General features: G+C 36.2%; 1 pseudogene; it reads left to right on the top strand.

Moving 5' to 3' along the window:
- Positions 1–24211, top strand: part of LOC107027724 — a 46276-nt pseudogene that overhangs the window by 17140 nt on the left and 4925 nt on the right.

Genomic DNA, 24211 nt, shown 5'->3' on the forward strand with positions numbered 1-24211 from the left:
CATAATTTTTCTGCTCCAAGAACTCCTCAACAAAATGGAGTGGTGGAAAGAAAAAACAGAACCTTGGTGAACATTGCCAGGACCATGATCATTGAGTCAAATCTTCCTCAAAGTTTCTGGGCTGAAGCTGTCAACACAGCTTGTCATGTTACTAACAGGTGTCTGATAAGGGCTATTTTGAATAAGACCCCCTATGAGTTGCTCAACAACAGAAAGCCTGTGTTGAGCTATCTTAGGGCATTTGGCTGCAGATGTTTTGTACTGAACAATGGAAAGGATGATCTGGGAAAATTTGATCCTAGAAGTGATGAAGGAGTGTTTGTTGGATATTCTTCATCAAGCAAAGCATACAGAATCTTCAACAAAAGAACTCAATGTATTGAAGAAAGCATTCATGTTGTATTTGATGAAGATGGAAATTTGAAAAGCAATGGATTAAATGATGAAGATGAGGTTATCAAGCTGTTCAATTCACAGAAAATTGAAGGAAGTGAAGATGATGCAGAACAGCAGTTGAAAAATGACTATGATAATAATAATCATAGTCTATCTGAAAAAGCTGATGAAGTGGAAAAGTGTGATGAGGTACCTGGTACTATTCTGAATTTCAGTCAGAGTACATCAAACTCTCCAGAAAATAATGACATCCTTGAAGAGGAAGAACATGTTGATCAGCTCAACCAGTCTACTTTGAGACCAGGATGGAAACATAGTTCATCACATCCTCTTGATAATCTTATCTCTCCTTTGAACTCTGGAATTCACACTAGATCAAAAACAAGAAATCTAGCTGCATTTTTAGCATTCATATCATTTATTGAGCCTAAGAATGTGAAAGAGGCATTAGGTGATGCAGATTGGATCAACTCAATGCAAGAAGAACATCAGTTTGAAAGAAGCAAGGTGTGGTACCTGGTTCCTCGACCTACTGGCAGAACAGTGATACGAACCAGATGGGTTTTCAGAAACAAGCTTGATGAAAATGCAGTGATCACTAGAAACAAATCCAGGTTGGTGGTTCAAGGATAAAATCAAGAAGAAGGAATAGACTATGATGAGACTTTTGCACCTGTTGCCAGGATGGAGGCCATTAGAATTTAATAGCTTTTGCTGCATTCATGGGGTTCAAGCTGTATCAAATGGATGTCAAAAGTGCATTTCTGAATGGAGATCTGAAAGAGGAGGTATTTGTTAAACAACCTCCTAGGTTTGAAGATGCTGAGCTACCAGATCATGTGTTCAGATTGAATAAGGCTCTGTATGGTTTGAAACAAGCTCCTAGAGCATGGTATGAAAGGCTGTCAAAGTTCCTGTTCAAGAATGGTTTCAAAAGAGGAAAAATAGTCAATACTTTGTTCTTATTAAAAAGAGAACAAGAATTGCTTATTATTCAAGTTTATGTGGATGATATAATTTTTGGAGCTACTTCAGAACACCTGTGTGAAGAATTCTCATCATTAATGGGAAAGGAATTTGAAATGAGCATGATGGGTGAACTGACATTCTTTCTTGGTCTACAAATCAAGCAATCATCAAATGGAATCTCAATCAGTCAGGAGAAGTACATTAAGGAGCTACTGAAGAAATTCAATATGTTTGACTCAAAACCTATTGATACTCCTATGGGAACAAATTCCAAGCTGGTAGTAGAGGAATCTGATCCTCTTGTGAATCAAACTATGTATAGGGGAATCATTGGATCCTTGTTATATCTGACTGCTAGCAGACCTGATATTGTTTACAGTGTTGGAATGTGTGCTAGGTTCTAGGCATGTCCTCGTGATTCACATCTGAAGGCTGCAAAACGTATTCTAAGATACTTGAAGAAGACAGGGGACCTGGTTATTTTCTATCCAGCAGGTGATACTTTTGATCTAGTTGGCTTTGCAGATGCTGATTTTGCTGGTTATCAAGTTGACAGGAAGAGTACTTCTGGAATGGCTCATTTCCTTGGATCTTCACTCATCTCTTGGGGAACCAAGAAACAGAATTCTGTAGCTCTTTCAACAGCTGAAGCTGAGTATATTGCAGCAGCTGCATGTTGTTCACAGTTGTTATGGATCAAGCAGCACTTGAAGGATTTTGGTATATACATCAAAGCTATTCCTCTTATGTGTGACAATACTAGTGCAGTTAGTATGGGAAAAAATCCAGTTCACCATAAGAGAACAAAGCACATTGATGTTAGACATCACTTTCTGAGAGACAATGTTGAAAAAGGGAATATTGTGCTTACATATTGTCCAACAGAGGAACAAATTGCAGACATCTTCATCAAGGCTCTCAGTAAAGATCAATTTGAGAGAAATAGAATGAAGTTGGGCATGATGATCTCTAACTGAAATCCGGAGCTTCAACAGTTGAATTCCTTTGATGGCTAAATTTGCAGTACAGGTATCCTTTGTGTTAATAATTTACTAACTGGATTAGATCATTTTGGTACCTATTGTAGGTACACTTTCAGAAAGGACTAGATTAGCAAAGACATGGCTAGAACAACTGGGGAATGAGGATAAAATTGTGTTATGGGACCTGGTGCCAGTCCAGGTTAGCATTTGTACATTAATTTTAAACTGAAAAAATATGATCGTTGATAATGCCACGTGTCAGTCATCGGTCATTCTGACCGTTAGTCCCATCGCTTATTCCTCAAGCGACACGTCAAATCAAGGACCTGGCACCGTTTCAAATCCTTTTTAAACCCCCTTTATTTCTTTTTGATTTCTCATCCGTCTCTCAACATTCTTTCAGTCAAAAAAAAGGGAAAAGGGTTAAAGACAAAATCTGTTCTTCCTTTTTCTTCTCTGTCTTAAAAAAAAGGCTATTTTTTGTTCTTATTCTTGTCAAAAATGTCTGATCCTTCTTCAACTTCTAAACAAATGCTCACTGCTCTCAGTGAAATTGAACCTATCGCTTTTTACTCTCCTTCAGCAGTAGAGTCCAGATCTAGTGTTCCTTCGAGTTCTCAGCATGACACTTCTGAAAACCCCTTCCATTCCATAGATCTAAATAGCACTAGTATACCTACTGGACCTGGTCCTTACCATGAGATGTTGCCTGACAATCTGTTTGAGGGAGACTTGCCAAGAAATAAATCGTCTGAGTCAAACATTTTGGCAGCAAGTGAAGAACTGGTTATCGAAAGTCTTGCAATGATGAGAGAAGAGGCTAGGGCTGAGCAAAATGAGGCCTTACAAGGAGAAGAGGTAAGAGACACTCAACCCATTTTTGATAAAACTCCAGATTTTGGGAGGTATCCTTCTTCTAACTCCTCAGATTCTGAAAGTGATGAGGAACCCATTAAATGGAAGGTTGAAAGAAGGGAGGTTGGGGTGTCTAGAAAAGGCAAAGAAAAGGTAGTGGAAGAGACTCCTAGAAGAAGACCTACTACTAGGTCTGATGCTAGGAAGTTGATGGCGGATGCCTTAAAAACTAGTGCAAGATCTACGGCTGAAATTAGGAGTGCCAGAACTTTTAAAGTATCAAACATTAGAATGCCTGAATCTGGTGTCATTGATGTGTCTGCTGAAGAAATGGAAAAGAAAAACGAGAAGAAAAAGTCAGGAAAAACAAAGTCAAAGGATCCAAAGAAGGTTGAGAAAACAAAACCCAAGAAGAAGAGTTCTGCAGGAAAACGGAAGAGATTACAGGTACCTGGTACCCAACAGAGGAGTGAAGAGGAGGTCAACATGCAGGAAATTGTTGACAACTTGAGAAAGCAGACTGTGTTGGCTGGAAGAGTCTTTGACATGGGAATCATCAATCTTCCCGGCATGGACTCTCTTCATGACATGGTGGAAATTCAATCATGGATGCATCTATTCAACAGGAAATCTCCTATTCTCTATGAAGAAGAGGTGCGCGAATTCTATTACAACATTCAATTCAAAGAAGATGGGAGTATCCTCACAAGAGTAAATGACATTTCAGTGCATCTGGATGAGTTTCTGCTGGGCAAAATTCTCAGGGTATCTAGAGAGGGGACCAGGTCTGTGACTGGGAAAACTTGTTCTATCGAGTTTGTGTCCTTGGTTTCTAAGCTTCCTACAACAAAGGTTGCTGGGGTTTTTAAGAAGGTCATGAAGAGCGAGTACCAGTTGGTGTTCGAATTTGTTAACAAAGTTCTCCTTCCTCGGACTGAAAAGAGGACTTCAGCAACTTCTGCTGACTTGTTTGTGATGGAGATGTTGTGCAGATTCAAAGCTCTGAATCTCCCAGGACTTGTGCTTGAGCACATGTACAAAACTGTCATCGAGAGGAAAGGCATTCATGGAATGGGATACGGATACTTTCTCACTGAAGTATTCAAACATTTTAAAATTCCTCTGAGTGTTGTCAGGATTGGGACTGTGAAACAAACTTTTTCAGAGAGTACCCTGGTCTAATGTGAGTGTATCGAAGGGAAAGGCAATCCCAAGAGCAAGATGGCTCAAGTCATAGATGATCAGGATCAACTCAAGCATGAGGTTGAGGAGCTGACTGTGCGTTTGAGTGGTAAAGATGCTGAAATTGCTATACTCAAAGCTGAACTACTTACTGCACAGACTAAAGGACCTGGTACTTCTGTGGTTCAAGCCCTGGAGAGGGAAAATGCAGAGCTGAAGGCCAAGATTACTGCCTTGCAAGAGAAGACAATTAAGGATAATGATGCAGCCAATGCTCGACTCACTCTCATTATCCAGTCCCTCTCTCATCAACCCCCCCTTCCTAGCCTGTTCAAATCTTCTCCTGTGTCTTCTTTTTGTGGCTTGTCTTTGAGTTGTTGGATTATCAGTTTGTTTTTAATGTGCTAGATGTTATTGTGGAATGCTATTTAACTTATTCCCCTGGTGTTCTAGCTATTATCTATTTTGTGAATGTTTTTCCCTTACTGTTTGATTGCTATCTAGCTTTGATCTTATATGATATTACAATTGACATCATTGGTTTACTATATCTCTTTTTTATGATGCCAAAAGGGGAAAGTAAAACTGGTAAGTGGCTAAGTGGCTGAGTTGTGTGTGAGGGGGAATACAGTGAGGGGGAACAGAGCTGGAGTGGTGCCTGAGCATTGTTTGTCATCATCAAAAAGGGGGAAAATGTTATTTGCAGTTTTGATGATTTGACAAACTCAGGGACCTTGTAAAGGTACCATGTTTCTTACTTGAGTTTTGAAGATGAAACAAACTCAGGGACCTAGTAAAGGTACCAAGTTCCCAATGTGACTAGTCGATTGACTGCCAGCTGGAGAAGGTACAGAAAGTGGGTGCACATTTCCCAACGGCGTCAAAAAGTCAGACTTCTCCAACCAATGGCAAAGAGTTTAAGGAAAGTGACTTGTCCATATAAAAGTCACTTTCCTAAACATTATTTCTTAGTTTTTGCAACTTGATAAAGCAATTTTCAAGAACACTTGCAAAGGCTATCGAAAATCAAACGGCAGAATTATTCAGACAACAACTGAAATCTCTGGAGCATTTAGCGTAGTTTTTTTAAGAATATATTCTCTTGGTCTTACATTGTAAACTATTCCTGAATCTATAAAGGAATCAGTGGGTGGTATTGAAATTCTAAGTTGTCTAGGTGGGATAGCTTAGTGGGTAGATTTACTTCTACTTAGGCTTGTCAAGCAATAAAGATTATTGCTTGAACGTGAGATTAAAAACTTTTTCTCACATTTGTTGTAATCGGGTTTCACTTTTGCTTGTGAAGATTAGTGAAAACGATTGAAAATCCTGTGAGATAGGTCGTGATTTTACTCCCTTAAGCAAGGAGGTTTCCACGTAAAATCATTGTGTTGTTTAAACTGCATTTACTTTCTGTTCATACTTGTTAGTGTGCCAAGGGACCTGGTCCATTGACTGATAAGTGAAGGCATATATTCTATCAGTCCTGAGTATGAACTACAGCCTGACCTAGGTACATGACTCTTATTATTGCTGAGGAATGCCATGACATCATTCACCAGACCATGATTATCAACAGTTATAAAATTGGATTTACCAAGTATGCTCTGGCTTTCCTCAGCCATAACCAGAGAGTAAGCCTTGTTTACACCAGGTGTTGGATCCTGCATCATAATCTGACTTCTACATTGATTATAAGACTCATTAAACCATAAGAGAAACTGTATCAACTTCTGGTTAAACCATAAGAGAAACTTTATCAACTTCTGGTACTCAAAATGAGCTGTGTAAGTCTTAGAAGCTTCACATGCACAACCAGGACATGGCATAAGAGAGTCAAATTCCATCCATAATTCCTTGAGTTTGGAGAAATAGCTAGACACAGACGACATTCCTAGACTAAGTGTAGCAATCTCCTTGTGTAAGTAGAAGATCCTAGAGCCATCTACTTTGCTAAATCTCTCTTTCAAATCAGTCCATACCTGCTGAGCACTACTAGCATAAACTATTGCACTTAACAGTTCCTTGCTTACAGAGATCATAATTCAAGACAGGACTATGGCGTTGCATTTTCCCAAAGATCATGTAGTGAAGCATCAAACTTATTCTTGGAATACTGACCAGTAATTAAACCCAACTTCTCTTTTCCAGTAGTCTAATCTTCATAGATCTACTTCATAGAGAATAATTTTCAGATCTAGTGAGTTGAATTGAGATCGAGGAACTACCTGGAGTATCATATGCCTGCAGCCTGCAAATGAAGAGGATGATGAGTATCAACTCCTGTATGAGCTCCTGTAGTTCCTGAAGAGGTCCCATAACTGAATTAATGGCGTCTATATCCTCCATTGCAAAAAACTTGAATGAACTCTGATCTTCATTGCTTCTAGGACAATGCACACTACTCCTTCGTAAGCTTACTGTTGCACTGAAAACAAAGAGATACTCAGAGTGATACCTCAAGCTCTGTTACCATGTTTGAATCAGTAATGGAGATTCACTAATTGAGGTAGAAGAGAGAAACAAATCCATATTGAGCTTCTAAATCAAAATGAATAAAAATTGTACATCTTTGATAGTATATATCTACTTTATTTAAACCGAAAAGGACCCTACCACCCCTCCATACTTGTGCACCTTCTTGAACCGGCAACGCGTGCTTTAATGTCCCTCTCCTCCAACTACTATCTAGTTAACAGTAGTTAGTTGTAACTACTTTTACTAACTGTGTATGTTACTGCACATACTAACAGATTCTATAGCTAATACTACACTAACTCCTTGCTTCATAACAAAGGGAGCTTCAGCTGGAGAATTTAGAGATCATATTTGCAAATATTAGCACATTCGAGATGGAAGGATCCTATGATAGAGTATTGTCTATTGGAATGTTTGAGGTATTGAGCCAAGATGAGTGTGTTCCTTACAATTTACAGTTAAGATGAGAAATAATAAATTTATATTTATAGCATATGAAGAACTATGGAGATCTCCTGAAGAAGATCGCAAGATGGATGAAGGCACATAGCCTTCTTTTTGTTAATTATTTTTGCCATAAAGCATTTGCTTACCACTTTGAGGTACATATATATACGTCCATCTGCTAGCGATTAATGCATGAGTGTTTCTCTGCTTCAATTACAAACGTGTTTGATGATGATTGGATCACTAGGTACTTCTTCAGTGGAGGTAACATGCTTTCTGCCAATCTTCTCCTTTATTTTCAGGTGTGCTTCATGATGTAAATCATTTGAGAGTTCTTCTTCATTATTTTTTTTATCAAACTGTTGTAAGCAAATTATTTATTTCAAAAGATTATTTTAAGAAAAGTATTTGAAAAGTCAAAGTTTAATAAAAGAAAGCGTAGTTAAAAAGCTAAATATTTACTTGGAAAAGATGGTAATTGATAAGAATGTGTTGACTTCTTTAATGTTAACTTGCTCCAAGTGTAATCTTTGTGTCCAAACGTCACCTTTATGTACAATTGTCATGGACACTTTTCCTAATTTTGAGCAATATTCTAGCCTATAAATTTCTCACTTCCATTTGATAATTAACCCAAGGAAAATCTGCTCCCTTTTTTACTCCCGTTATGCCTCTCTCTATTGGCTTTTTCATCTTATTAAATTTTGGCTTTATTATTTTATATCCCTCTAATAATTTGTTGATAATAATTAATTTACTGATTTCTGTAATCTTTATTTAAACCTTTATTTAAGATAGGAAATTGTTTGTTTAATTCTAAGAAAACATTTCATATCGTTGAAATAGTTTTTTAGGACAGTGCCCAACACGATTCAAGTATTCATTAATTTTATGCGTCATTGCAGTAATTTTTTTTTGTCAAGACTACTACTTTGCTAAATAATAAAGTTAATTATTATTATTATTATTATTATTATTATTATTATTATTATCATTATTATTATTATTATTATTGTGAAATTTCTTTTATTTCCCCAACAATCTAAGAAACTATGACAAATTATGTGTCATGAAAAAACTGATGGTATTGATGATACTGTTGTTGGTGCTACCTTAACTGGTACCATTCAAGTCATTCTGTCGGAGGGTTACCGTACAAAAAAATACAGGTATGTAAATAGACATGGTTACAAGTCCAATTCTAAAATCCTTGTGAAGAATACACATTAAAAGAATATTGGAAAGAAATGACAATCTAGCTAAGTTAAAAATAAATTTGGCTGAAATGGAAGTTATGATTATTGCGGTCATTTCATAATTCAATGTTATTGCCGATGTGAGAAATTGAGTGATAGAATCTGGTACTACTACACACATTTGTTAAATAAAATGGTTTTGTGTCATACACCCAAGTTGAGAAAAGAGAAGATATTGTTTATTTTGGTGACTAAAGGACAACTAAAGTTCATGGAAAAGGAAAAAGTTATTCCCAAACTCACATATGGTAAGACTTTGACACTAAGTGATGTATTGCATGTTCCTAGTATCAAATTAATTTGATTTCTGTGAGATTATTAGGACAAGGTGGAATAAAGGTTTCTTTTGAAGGTAATGAGGTCATATTGACTAAAAATAATATTTTTATGGATAATGAATTTTGTATCTATGACTTATTTGTTCTTAATATATATTTGTGATAATTTCAATGAATCTTCTTTTACTTATATGATTGAACCTACTTTATGGCATGCTAGATTAAGACATGTTAATGTTATTAAAAATATGTGATCTTTTGGTTTAATATTCAATTTAGATTTATATAATTATGATAAATGTGAAAATATGTGCTGAAGCTAAAATTACTAAAAAAGTCGTATTTTTCAGTAAATAGAGAAACTGAATTATTATTTTTGATCCACACTGATTTGAGTGATTTGAAAATACTATGACTAGAGGTGGTAATAGATACTATGTGACATTTTATGATGATTTTTTCAGATTTATCAAGTTGTATTTGCTTAGAAATAAGGATGATGCATTTGATGCTTTTATTGCTTATAGATCTTAGGTTGAAATTAACTTAATAGGAAAATCGAAAGAATAAAAACTGATAGAGGTGGAGAATATATATCTTTAAATGATTTATGTGAAAAAGAAGAAATTATTCATGAAATAACCCTACCTTATTCACCTTAGTCAAATGGAGTAATTGAAAGAAAAATAGAACTTTGAAGAAAATGATGAATTCTATGTTAATTAGTTCTAATGCTCCTAACAATTTATGGGGCGAAGCTACTTTATTTGTGCGTCACTTACCGAATAGAATTTTTCATAAAGAACTGGTAAAGCTCCTTATGAATTGTGAAAAGGTTATAGACCTAACTTGAAATATTTAAAAGTGTGGGTGTGTCTTGCTAAAATTTTGTTGCCTGAACCTAAGAAGAGAAAAATAGGTTCTAAAACTACTGATTGCTTGCTTATTGGATATGTTGAACATAGTGCTGCAATAGATTTCTTATTTTGAAAAATGATGTGCTTGATTGATATACTATAATTGAGACTAAGAATGCTGAAGTTTTTGAACATATTTTTTCATCGTGATAAAATTTTTCATGCATATGTTAAAGGAGACAACGAGAATTTCTTTGATATTGAGGAACTGCGAAGGAGCAAAAAGCCTATAAATGAATATTTTCTTATGAAAATGATTTTCAAACTTTTCTTGTTGACAATGAACCATTAAATTATTTTGAAGTTATATCTTCTTCTGATGCTAAATTTTGGAAAGAGGTAATAAAAATTGAAATTGATTCAATTTTGGAAAATAAAATATGAATTTTGACTGACTTACCTCCTGGTTCAAAACTATTGGTTGTACATGAATTTTCAAAAGAAACTTAATCCTGATGGATCTATAGATAAATATAAGCTCAGTTAGTAGTAAAAGGATTTTCTCCAAAATAAAATATTAATTAAATTGATACATTTGCACCAGTGACTAGAATTTCTTCTATTCGAATTTTCATTGCCTTAGCGTCAATTCACAAGCTTTTTATTCATCAAATTAATGTAAAAATAGCTTTCTTAAATGGTAATTTAGAAGAAGAATTTATATGGTTCAACCTGAAGGATGTATTATTTTAGGAAAAGAAAATAAAGTTTGTAAGTTAATTAAATCTCTTAATGGCTTAAAACAAGCTCCTAAACAGTGGCATGAAAGACACTTTACCTTTTTTGAAGGGGATAAATGTGTTTATACTAAATTGGTGGATAATGACTGTGATAATATGCTTATATGTTAATGACATGCTTATATTTGATACAAGTCTAAATGTTGTGAATTGTAGCAAATTATCTTTGTCTACTAATTTTGATATGAGAGATCTGGGTGAAGTAAATATGGTTTTGGGAGTTAAGGTAATAAGGAGTGAAAATGATATAATGTTGTCATAAGAACATTATGTGGAAAGATTTCTTAAAAAGTTTGAATGTTTTGAGGTGACACCTATAGCCACTCTTTATGATGCTAACTCTAAATTGAAAAAGAATTATGGTGAGATTTCTCAGTCTAAATATGCTCAGGTTATTGAAAGTCTATTGCATTTGCTAAACTTTACTAGGTCTGATATTACATATGTTGTTTGTAGATCGGTAGATACATTCATATTCTCAATAATGAGCATTGGTTTGCGTTGAATAGACTGATGAAATATTTGAGAGGAACCATGAATTATGGTATCATGTATAGTGGATTTCCTTTTACTTTATTAGGGATTTGTAATGCTACCCTGATCTTTGATTCAAATGAGACAAAATCCACTAGCAGATATAAGTTCACCTTAGGTGGTGGTGCAGTATCCAGGAAATCATCTAAAAAGACGGTCATTACTAGATTGACTATGGAGTCAGAGTTTTTAGCTTTGGAGTTGCTGGTTCTGAGGCTGAATGACTAAGAATTTCTTAGTGAATATCTCTTTAATAAAGGATGAATTGCCAATTGATCCATTCGATGAAGGATGAATTGTTGATCCCTTTGATAAAGGATGAATTGTTCATCCTTTTGACGAAGGATGAATTGATGATCCTTTTGATAAAGAATTAATTGTCTCATGTGTTTATACACTGGGATTGTGAAGCCGCAATTGCTATTGCAAAGAATAAATCTTACATCTGTAAGAGCAGACACATGAAACTGAGGCATGATCTCGTTAAGCAGCTGCTGAAAGATGGAATAATTGCAATTGATTATGTGATGTCAAAATTGAATTTGGTCGATTCACTAAAGAAATCATGGGAAGAAAATTAATTATTCAAACCTCAATAGAAACGAGTTTAAGAACAATTGATAGTCAATAGAGATGGGAACCCAGCATATGTGATTGGAGATTCCATGAAGTAGGTTCATATGGGTAATATCAAGTCGATATTGGTTTTGCGCACTAACTGAGAGTGCTTGAATTGCTACTAAAAATGAGGGATGACGTATTAACTCTTAATGAATTCATAGTCCTTAATAAGGAAGGTGTATTTAAAGCAATGTACACTTGATGAATTCACCTATATGATAAATGGAGTGTTACCGCACCTATAAGACTTTGGCCTAGTCTTTAGAGTTCTTATGAATACTAGGCACACACATGACCTATTGACGCAAAATCGCATTGAACAACAAAATTATTGTGGTCAAAATGTGATTGGTAAAATCTCTGATTTACAATTAGAATTATTTGATTCATAGAAATATTATTGTTCACCAGTAATTCTGTAAATTAAATTTATCTATCAAAGTTTTGTTCATAGTTCGAAAGACACCAAACCTATTGCATTTTGTCCTGAAAATCAGCAAACTATATTTTATAATATCTTTTGAAATGAGTGAAATATTATAAGCAACTTACTTATTTCAAAAGATTATTTTAGAAAAGTACTTGAAAAGCCAAAGTTTAATAAAATGAAGTGTAGTTAAAAAGCTAATTCTTTAGTTGGAAAAGATGGTAATTGATAAGAATGTGTTGGCTTCTTTAATGTTAACTTGCTCCAAGTGTTATCTTTGTGTCCAAGTGTCACCTTTTTGTACAAGTGTCATGGAAACTTCTCCTAATTTTGAGCAATCTTCTAGTCTATAAATTGCTCCCTTCCATTTGATAATTAACCCAAGGAGAATACTACAATCACTTTTTTGCTCCCTCTTTTCACTCTCGTTTTGCCTCTCTCTATTGGTTTTTTTATCTTATTAAATTTTAGCTTTATTATTTTATATTTTTTAATAATTTTCTGATATAAATTAATTTACTGATTTCTGTAATCTCTATTTATGATAGAGAAGTGTTTGTTTAATCTTGGGGAAACATTTCACATTGTTGAAGTAGTTTCTTAGGACAGTATTTAGCACGACTCAAATATTTATTAATTTTATGCACTAATTTTATATATCATCGTAGTAATTATTTATCTTATTTTCACGATTACTATTTTGCTAAAAGATAAAGTTATTTATTATTATTGTGGAATTTCTTTTATTTCTCAACAACTATTGATGTCATTTCAAATCGAATTATTAACGGATAATATTTTTGTTTAGTTTCACATAGTTTGAGAGTATTTTTGGATTGATAACTATTGTGAATTGTGATTCTTGGTTGCATGATGACGTTTCTGTGATTGATCATTGGCTTGTTAATGGAAAACATTACGCACAGACAATGTGAACTTAACTGATTTGGATATTTTCAGAATTATAAAGCATGTATAATAAGCTTTAACTCCATTTTGCAACAAAGAATGGCTTAATAGAATGGATGAGAACAAGAGTTCCATAAAGCCAATAATGGAGTCAACTTATGGGAAGGATTCTGCTGTTAAGTGGACTGCCTACTGGAGAACCTATTTCCTTTCAGTTGCTGAACTGTTTGGGTACACCAATGGAGAAGAATGTATGGTTGCACATTTCTTCTTCAAGAAGAAATATATTTGCCAAGCAAATTGGGTAAGTAATAAGCATGTATGCATGGATTTGCGCTATTACGATAAATTAAAGCAAATGTGTTGTTATCGTCGTAAGTTCTATCAATGGAGAAGAATGTGTTTTTATCTTTCTTTATTTCTTTCAATCTTTTGTTCTTTATCTAAAAACGATTTTGCTTTCTTGATTTTGGGAAACTTAATATTTTTGCCTTTGACAACTTAAAACGTGGATCTTTCTTATATTCTGTACATCTTTGGTGCACTCAAGAAGGTCGGTCCAAAAGAGGAATAATGAATGTAAGCACTCAAAAAGGGATATTGGCTAAGATGTGGTTGTCCAAAAAAAGTTTTCAAGGTTCAAAGTGGGAAAAAATAGGGATCAATGTCATTTGGTAGGTTTTGAAAGGTATATTAGGGTCAAAGAAGACCTACAATCATTTTCAAAACCAAATAGTTTTCAGGATTTCGCCTCGATAATATTCAAGTCAAGTTCTAGATCAACAGTGTGATGCAATTGAATTTTGATCTAAAATCTGTATACACCATGCACATGAAACCACGAGGTTGATTTTATTCTTATTTTGAACGTCTGCAAGAGAATTTTCAAGTATCACAAAAGTACAAATAAGAGGTACCACAAGAATCTATGGTCTATCACAAAGTCAGTCTTCTTCATCATATTGAATATATTTACATGCTCATAACTGCGTTTTCCTAACTTAGTTGAAGACATGACTGTTACAATATATACACAATGTTTTTTTTAAAGAATGAATATCGAATCCAAAAAAGGGTTGCCTACGTATCTCATCGAGATGAGAATCAGGTGTGCGTAGTTCATGCATATATGACTTTGAAAATATGAACAAAACTATTTGAATTTATTTTTTTAAGTTTAAAAAAATGAATACCGAACCCAAGAAGTCCTACATACGTATCCCACCTTGATGAGAATGAGGTTCGCATAGTTCGTGCAGATACGATTTTGAAATATGCACAAACTATTTTACTTTTTTTTTAATATAATGAATAAATACCGAACCTTAATAGGTTTGCCGACGTATCTCACGAAGATGAGAATCATGTTCGAATAGTTCGTTCAGAAATGTCTTTGACAATATGCACAAACTAATTTTTTTACTTTTGTAAAAAATAATACCGAACCCAAGAAAGGTTGCCTACTTATCTCTCCGACATGATAATCACGTTCGCATAGTTCATTCAAATATGTCATACAATTTTATTTTGTTTTCTTTTTTAAAAAATTAGGCGAACTCGGAGTGATTCTTTGTATCCTCCTGCTGAATGTGGTCTGTAACCACTTGTTGTTGTATATTCTTTTCTGAATGTCTCTTGACATTGTGTCTTCTCCCAACTATCTACGAGAACCTCGAATCGTTATGACGATCCACGCTGTTGTCGGGGACAATTTTCCTAAAAAAATATGAGAGAAATTCATGAAAGTGTGGCTATCATATAAAATAAAAATAAATGGGTGCGACCTCATAGTCAAATAATTCCCTGATTTATCTTTTTGACTTGATGTTAATGTTTTATAAAATACAAAGACTCAAATTTAATCAGTCCTCTTGTCTCTTGCAACTTCGAACGAATTGTCACGCCCCGTACGTGGTTGACACTCGAAGACCATTGCTGGCTTCGAGCGGACCCTTAGCCTGACTTACTTAACTCAAACCGAAAACTATATTCATATTTATGAGGATTAATGACATCTAACTTGACTGGATAATAACATAATTTGAGAATGTTCAAAAATTTAATCTTCAACTTTGACAAAATTGGCATCCTAAGTCTTTAACATAATAGATGAAAATGAAAATTCTCAAAAGACTAACATTTGAATATTTATGAAGCCTCTAAACAAATGAGATGGATGTTGGAACAGACCCCAAAACATCCTAACAACTAATATAGAAAGCAAAATAAAGAAGTCCTTCGGGATGCAATGAGGCTCACCAACAGACTCTAAATGCTCAAGCTGGATCAACAAGGCGCTGCATGCTGATCCTGGTTACCTGCGTCTGCATCATAAGACGATGCAGGACAAGTGACATCAGTACATTGAATTTACGAGTATGCGAGTTGAAATGCTAACGAATTTAGACTTGATAGAGGTTATGAAAGAAACACTTACCTGACTCTTCTTAACTCATGAATACTAAACTAAGAAGTTTAAAGTAGACACAATATAAATAAAATCATATTTAAATACACGATTTCAACTTTGTGTATATAACAGAATACAACATAACTCTGAATGTATGTAAAAATACAATAAAATGATGTATATCAAAATACCATAATTTCTTTAGGAGAATCTCTAACCGACAACCATCACTATGAGCCTACATGATGGTACAATGTTTTACCTAACGTTGCCAAGGACCATTCTGTACCTTGTCATCGGTATAGAACCTAAATTCACTAAGTGAATCCACTAGTCTATGTTAAAAGGCACTAAGAAATCATCTTGAAAGTATGATCACTTTTCTACCCATGATGGCTACATGATTTATGTGGATTGAGTTAATATGAACTCACATCCCCATATCGGTGCTCAGTACTACTCCTAAAATATACTTAGCTCATGTGTGTTTAAAACAACTTCTTCTCTGGTTTGAGATAATTGCTCAAACTTAGCTTAAAAGCTCTCTTGAATATTATGGTTCCTCTTTTCTGAAAAACTAGCTCAATGGTACTTTTAAATATCAGTTTCCTTTCTTGTTTAAATGTGAAAACATTTACAAACTTCTTAGGGAATACTTAGTTTCCTTATAAACTTTTGAGAAATGAACGCAACTTTTTACTCTTTACTTAATTTGAATTTGGAGTTTTAAAAACAAAGTTAAGACATTTGTAAAAGACCCTTGAAAACTTTGATGGACATCTCTTGACTTGACTCTTAACTTTACTTGGATTGACTCTTAGCTTTACTTGGATGCGTTCTTAAATTTCCTTGAATTTGAAGTATGGATTCAAGGATTATGATTTGTGATAGGAGAGGTCTAGCAATGTTTAGGAATGATTTGGAATAGCTAATCTTGAGAAAAAGTACGAAATCACCGTCTTGGAACAAGTCCGCGGCGTTGAGATGTTCCTAAGTAATTATTCACGAAATTAAATTTTGAGACAGTGGAGTTCGCATACTCTTCGCGATGCGGAGGAAAATTTTGTTCACTAGGGAAAAAGGTCCGCGACGCGGGCTTGTTTCATGGACCATGCTCGATTTTTCTCTTCTTCGTTTTTTCAACGCCAATCTACCTAAATTCGATTATCTTACTTTAATTCATTTTAAATCCCGATGTCCAGCATCTGTACTCAAGAAAATAAAGCAAAGCAATCCTAAAACTCAATGTAAGGATTTCATAAGCTTCTCAATTCATCCTAATTCAGTAACATCATGCAAATTCAAGAATACAATATCAAGAACATCAATTTTCCAACTCTTTTGGGACAAATTTCACTGAACTAAACATGCTTGATGCGTGGGTGAACGAACCCAACGCTATGATAGACTCACATACCTTGTGGGATCAAATCCTTGAAGAAATCCGCAGTCAAATCCTTTCAAAATGATGAATCTTGCTTTTCCTCTTTTCTTTTCTCTTGAGTTCTTTCTCCAAAAAACCTAACTATATTTTTCAAAAGCGTAAACTGAAACAGTTAGCTTAGACCCTAAAAACCAAAAGTGAATGGGTAAGGAAAATACCAAACTAATCCTTAAAATTTGGATTGGACTTTCCTTATTCTAACAAGCCAACTTCCAAAGGGCATAACTTACTCATCAGAATTCGGAATTGCCCAAACATGGCGGCGTTGGAAAGTTTATTCGAAAGTCTTTCCCACCATATATGAAAGCATACCTAACTCATCCTAATCTAGAAGTTATGAATGTTTGAATTTGACAAAAACTCATTTGTCCTAACTTAACTAAATTTCCAGATTTTTAATTCTTCCAAAATGACTATTTCCAAATTTAAGTTTCTTCCTAGTTATTTCAATTTGCGAGACGTTTTACAATATCTCCCCCTTAGGATCATTCATCCTTGAATGAGATTATTCTCACTAAGCTAAGGGTGGTAACATCTAGTTCCAACACCCAACAAGCAAATGCATAAACAACATGCTCTCACTCATAATTTGAAGAGTCCTAAGAAAAGAATTAGTACCTTTGTCAACATTTTCTCCAGATTCAAAGAGATGTGGATATATCTTCTTCATATCCTCTTCAGCTTCCCTAGCTTTTCAATAAATTGGTTTCTCCAAAGTACAATGACTGATGCAACATCGTTTATCCTCAACTTGCAAACTTGGTGATCTAGAATTAGAATAGGAATTTCCTCATAAGAAAAACTGTCCTTCATCCCAATATTTTCAGTGGGAATGATTAATGAAGGATCGCCAATGCACTTCTTCAACATGGAGATGTGAAACACTGGATGGACCGCTGTTAATTCATGTGGTAGCTCACTCTCACACACTATTTGCCAATTCTCTTAGCTATGAGATAAGGTCCAATATACCGGACTAAGCTTCCTCTTCTTACCAAACCTCATAATACCTTTCATAGATGAAACTTTTAAATATATACAATCATATACTTCGAACTATAACGACCTTCTCCTAACATCAGTGTAAGAAATTTGATGACTCAACGCTATTCTCAACCTCTCTTGAATCACCTTGTAACACCCCGTATCCAAAACAGACCAAAAATTTGTTTTTCAGAAAAATCTGCAGGTGCTACCAACAGTGGCATCGAGGGACCGTATCCTGAACCATGGTCCGTCCTGCACAACCGTCGACGAGATCAGAAACTCCCCAAAATTTCAGCCTAGAAAAATTGGTTAAGTCTTGGACGACGGGCGGACTTACGGTCCGTAGGTCAAACGACGGTCCGTCGTCCGTGACTGTCAATAAAGACTCCCTTTAACCGCTCTCTAACAAGAGCTATGGATGACCAACATGGTTCATAGGTGGACCTACGGTCCGTAAATGGAAAATTTGCAGTCAGTTAAGGGGAAATACAGTTGGGTCAACTTAAAATGATCATAACTCTTAGCACAAAATGAATTAGGTATCCCATGACCTACCCACCGATAGATAATTGAATTATCTTTTCATAGTCACCTACCTTGCTAAAATTAAACCTCCGAGTAAAAAGTTATGACAATTTTAGTAAAGGCCTATCGAACAGGCCCTCACGACGGACCCAACGACGGGGCATCGGGCACACGACGGACCGTCAGTCCAGGCCGTCGTGAGGCCCGACAGCAACCTTCCCAAGGGTCTTTTTGACCTTTCCCACTCCATTTAAACCCTAAGTTACGTCGTTTTGACCCTGAATCATCAGAGTTTAGTCAGTTTAAGCCTAGAAACATAATTAAAACATATCCAAGTCAAATCATTAAATCAAAACTTAGAAAATTAGAAGCAAGAGAGGAGAAAAAATCTCAAGAACCCTAGTTCAAGAACGACACAAGCTCCAGCAGTTCCAGCCCCGAAACTTAAGTATTTTTCGTGGATTTCATCACCAGGTATGTGGGATTTCACTAGTGGGTTCCTTTCACCCATTGGATCCTTAGTTTCAGTCAGTTCTTGATTCTCTTATCATGATTAAACCTAGGGTTTCTAGAACTTTGATATAACTTCATGAATTTATTAAATATATGTTCCAAATCAGATTATCATGTTACTACTCAGATTATCGCATGAATTTCAGAACCCTAGCTTTGTATGTCTTCAGTTCTTGAATTACACATGCTAGGTCATATATTTCAGACACTTCAGATATACATGCCTCAGTTATAAATGCATACTTACAGATTAATTGTTTTATTCTCAGTTTGCATGTTTAGTTTCTAGCTATCCAATATTTATAGAAATTCAGATATAATCAGTTAATTTACAGAATTCATTGGGAGTAGCATAATACCGAGTTGGACTAGGGTTTAGCGTACCCAATAGTCCCAGAACTACCAGCCAAGTAGGTTGTAAGTCCCCTCTGTGGGCAATCTGTTTAGTGATCACGCCAGCATGCCTTTATACCTTTGGCAGGGTATATTGGGTCCTCGCGATGGGGGCGTATACATCGGACTCCACATTTAGCTCATGTGGTTTTATTATCGGTTATTAGTAGCTACCACAGTTCAGTCAGACTCTGCATTGACCATTTATCAGTATATTCAGTATTCAGTTTCAGCATGTTATAAATTGGTCATTGCATCCAGTTAGCTCAGAAATTAGTACATCACGTTCAGATTATTATACTTGTTTTTGTACTTGTTCAGTTATGTTTTATTTCAGCTTTAGTCTATCCTACATGCTCAGTACCTTTCAAGTACTGACGCATACGTGCGCTACATCTTCACGTGATGCAGGTTCAGGTTCTCAGCATCCAGATCACGCATAGATCGATTTCCCGATCTCCAGTTCAGCAGATTCAGTGGTGAGTCCTCATTCTCCGAGGATAACAGTCATGAGTTTCATTTCAGTCTTTAGTCATTTAGTTTCAGTTTTTGCTAGATTTAGTTGGGCTTGTCCTAGTATTTCTAGTCTAGTTTAGAGGCTATTTTCAGACATAGTTAGATTCAGCTTAGTATTGAGTTAATATTTCTTTTGTATTAAACTCATTATTTTCAAATATCTCAGTTATAGAATATGGGTATTCCCCATCTTTTCATTTTAAGTATGATTTCGCTTCCGCCACAGTTTATTATTTTTAGTATGCTCATGATCATGCCAGCAGGGTTAGCTTGGGATCACTTGTGGTCCTAGGTTCCGTGTCCGCGTCTCGGGGGTAGCTCGGGGCGTGACAAAACTTGGTATCAGAGAACTAGGTTCAAGAGTCCTAGGATGTTTGAAAAAGCCGCACTAAGTAGAGTCCCTTTCATGGGTGTGAAGTGCACCACATCTAATGAGAGGGAGGCTATGAAGTGTTTTAGGAAAAACTTCACCTTCTTGTTACTCTTATCGTGCGTATAGTATGATCTAATTCGATTATAACTCGACGTTGAGTGCTTAAGATCATGCCTTCTCGTAGAGCTTAGGCATGGAATGCTAATGCACGTAATGCTAACACAGTTCCTCTAGTACCAGACAAGGAAGCTCAAATGCAGAATTTCAGAAAGCCAATTCAGCTTTTGGTCAAGAGTATAACCAACCAGAACAATCAGCAGGTTCTAGTTCATACTAATAGAATTGATCGATCAATGGAAACCAGAGTTTGTGATTTGGTTAGGATGAATCCGTCTAAGTTTTTAGGGTCGCATTTTGGTAAGGACCCACAGAAGTTGATTGATGAAGTCAAGAAAATATTTTGTGTGATGTCAGTAACAAGTAGTGATAGGTGAGATTGGCATCCTACAAACTCAAGGATGTGACTCACATATGGTTCACTCAGTGGAAAGACAACAGAGATGACTTTGCCTTTTGTAACTCAGTATAGCAGTCCAATTCAATGTCATTCCAGAAACTCTCTCAGAACTTTTCTCAGTCTCTACTCCAGTCGGTGACCCAGTTATAGCTAGACGGGTATACAGAAATTGCCATGTCATAGTCTCTCAGAAAGTCACTTCAGCAGATCTAGTAGAGTTAGAAATGGTAGACTTCGATGTCATTCTAGGCATGGATTGGTTACACTCATGTTATGCCTCAGTCGATTGTAGAACTAGGATTGTTCATTTTCAGTTTCCAGACGAACCAATCTTAGAATGGAAGGGTAGTAGCCTAGTGCCTATGGATCGATTTATTTCTTACCTTAAGGCCAGAAAGATGATATCTAAGGGTTATCTCTATCATCTAGTTTGGGTTAAGTATTCTAGCCTTGAAACTCCAACTCTTGAGTCAGTTCCAGTAGTCTGTGAATTTCCAGAAGTATTTCCAAAAGATCTTCCCGGGGTTTCTCCCGAAAGGGAAATCGACTTTAGAATCGATCTCCTTCCAGATACCCAGCCTATTTTTATTCCTCCTTATAGAATGACTCCAACAGAGCTTAAGGAATGGAAAGAGAAATTGAAATACCTTCTAGATAAGGTTTTCATCAGACCTAGTATTTCACCATGGGGTGCACCAGTATTGTTCATAAAGAAAAAAATGGTTCTCTTAGAATGTGCATTGTCTATTGACAGTTGAAAAAGGTCACAATCAAGAATAAGTATCCCATACCCAGGATTGATGACTTGTTTGACCAACTTCAGGGTGCTAGTCATTTCTCAAAGATAGACCTCAGATCGGGTTATCATCAGCTCAGGGTCAGAAATAGTGACATTCCGAAAACAGCCTTCAGAACTCGGTATGGTCATTATGAATTTGTAGTTATGTCGTTTGGACTAACCAATGCTCCTGCAGCTTTCATGGATTTGATGAACAGAGTGTTCAAACAGTACTTAGACTTGTTTGTTATCGTCTTTATTGATGATATCCTCATTTACTCTAGGAGTGAGGAAGAACATGCAAGTCATTTGAGAGTTATTCTGCAGACTCTCAAAGATCGCCAGTTATTTGCTAAGTTTAGTAAATGTGAGTTTTGGTTGCAATTTGTTGCTTTCCTTGGTCACATTGTATCTAGTGAAGGGATCCGCGTAGATTCACAAAAGATAGAAGCAGTGAAACAATGGCTAGAACCTACCTCTGCTACAGATATCAGAAGTTTCTTAGGTCTAGCAGGTTATTACAGAAGGTTCATGGAAGGATTTTCATCCATAGCCTAACCATTGACTAGGTTGACTCAGAAGATGGTCAGGTTTCAGTGGTCAGATAATTGTGAGAAAAGCTTCCCAGAATCGAAAACTAGATTGACTACAGCTCCTGTCTTGACTCTACCAGAGGGTTCAGATGGTTATGTGATCTATTGCGATGCATCCAGAATTGGCCTTGGTTGTGTGTTGATGCAAAGAGATAAGGTTATATCTTATGCCTCTAGAAAGCTTATGGTGCATGAGAAGAACTATCCAACTCATGACCTCGAGCTTGCAGCAGTGGTGTTTGCACTCAACATATGGAGACACTACTTGTATGGTGTTCATGTAGATGTGTTCACCGATCATAAGAGCCTTCAGTATGTGTTCACCCAGAAAGAGTTGAATCTTCGCCAGAGGAAATGGCTTGAGTTCCTTAAGGAATATGATATGAGTGTGCATTATCATCCTGGAAAGGCGAATGTAGTGGCCGATGTTCTTAGTAGATTATCTATGTAGTGTAGCCCATGTTGAGGAAAAAAGAAAGGAGCTAGTGAATGATGTTCACAGGCTTGCTCTCTTGGGAGTTCGCCTTATGAGCATATCAGACAGCGGTGTAACAGTTCAGAATGGGGCAGAATCATCTTTGGTAGTGGAGGTTAAGGAAAAGAAAGAGAGTGATCCGATCATGCTTGAACTAAAGGGTGCAGTCAACAATCAGAGAGTGGAGGTTTTCTCCCAAGGGGAAGATGGTGTACTTCTCTACCAAGGTAGATTGTGTGTTCCTGATGTGGGAGAGTTGAGGCAGCATATTCTTGCAGAAGCTCATAACTCCAGGTATTCTATTCATCCAGGTGCAACTAAGATGTACCGCGATCTGCGGGAAGTCTATTGGTGGAATGGCATGAAGAAGGATATAGCAGACTTTGTGAGTAAGTGCCCCAATTGCCAGCAAGTCAAGGTAGAACATCAGAAACCAGGAGGTATGACTCAAGAGATCGATATTCCTACTTGGAAGTGGGATGTGATCAATATGGATTTCATCATAGGGTTACCTCGTACTCGCAGACAGCATGACTCAATTTGGGTGATAGTTAATAGGATGACTAAGTCTTCTCGCTTTTTGGTGGTCAAGACTACATATTCGGCAGAGGACTATGCCAAGGTTTACCTTAATGAAATTGTGAGGTTGCATGGGTTTCCTTTGTCTATCATCTCAGATAGAGGTCCTCAGTTTACCCCTCATTTCTGAAAGTCATTTCAAAAAGGTCTTGATACTCAAGTTAACCTTAGTACCACATTTCATCCACAGACGGATGGGCAGGCAGACCGTACACTTCAGACCTTAGAGGATATGTTGAGAGCTTGTGTGATCGATTTCAAAGGTAGTTGGAATGATCACCTTCCTCTTATTAAGTTTGCCTACAATAATAGCTACCATTCCAGCTTTCAAATGGCCCCTTATGAGGCTTTATATGGGCGTAGATTTAGATCTCCTGTTGGTTGGTTTGAAGTAGGTGAAACTTCTTTGATAGGGTTAGATTCAGTCCTTTATGCTATGGAGAAAGTGCAACTCATTAGACATAGACTTAAGACAGCCCAAAGTCGTCAGAAATCTTATGCAGATGTAAGGAGAAAGGAACTAGAGTTCCAAGTTGATGATTGGGTTTTTCTGAAAGTCTCACCTATGAAAGGGGTGATGAGATTTGGAAAGAAAGGAAAGCTCAGTTCAAGATATGTAGGCCCTTACAAGATCTTGAAAAGAGTTGGCAATGTGGCATATGAGTTAGAGTTGCCAGCTGAATTAGCAGCAGTGCATCCGGTCTTCCACATCTCACTCTTGAAGAAGTGTGTGGGTGATCCAGCCTCTGTTCTGTAGTGCCATTAGAGAGTGTGGCGGTGAAAGATAGTCTTTCTTATGAGGATGTACCAGTTGAGATTGGTCAGGTTAGAAGGTTGAGAAACAAAGATGTCGCTTCAGTCAAGGTTTTGTGGAGGAGTCAGTCCTTAGAGGGAGCTACTTGGGAAGCAAAAGCAGCCATGAAAGCCAAGTATCCTTACCTCTTTCCTTCCGATTCCACTCCATCTTGAGGTAATAGTTTCTCTTCAGTTTTATAGTCATTCATGCGTAAATTCAGTATTAGAATCATGTTCCCTCAATTTATACTTGCATTTTCAGCGTAATTGCATGTACTCGGAACTCAATCAAGTCAGAACAGGCCCTATGGATGACCAGCA

The sequence above is a fragment of the Solanum pennellii genome, chromosome 8 (assembly GCF_001406875.1).
Source record: "Solanum pennellii chromosome 8, SPENNV200".
NCBI lineage: Eukaryota > Viridiplantae > Streptophyta > Magnoliopsida > Solanales > Solanaceae > Solanum > Solanum pennellii.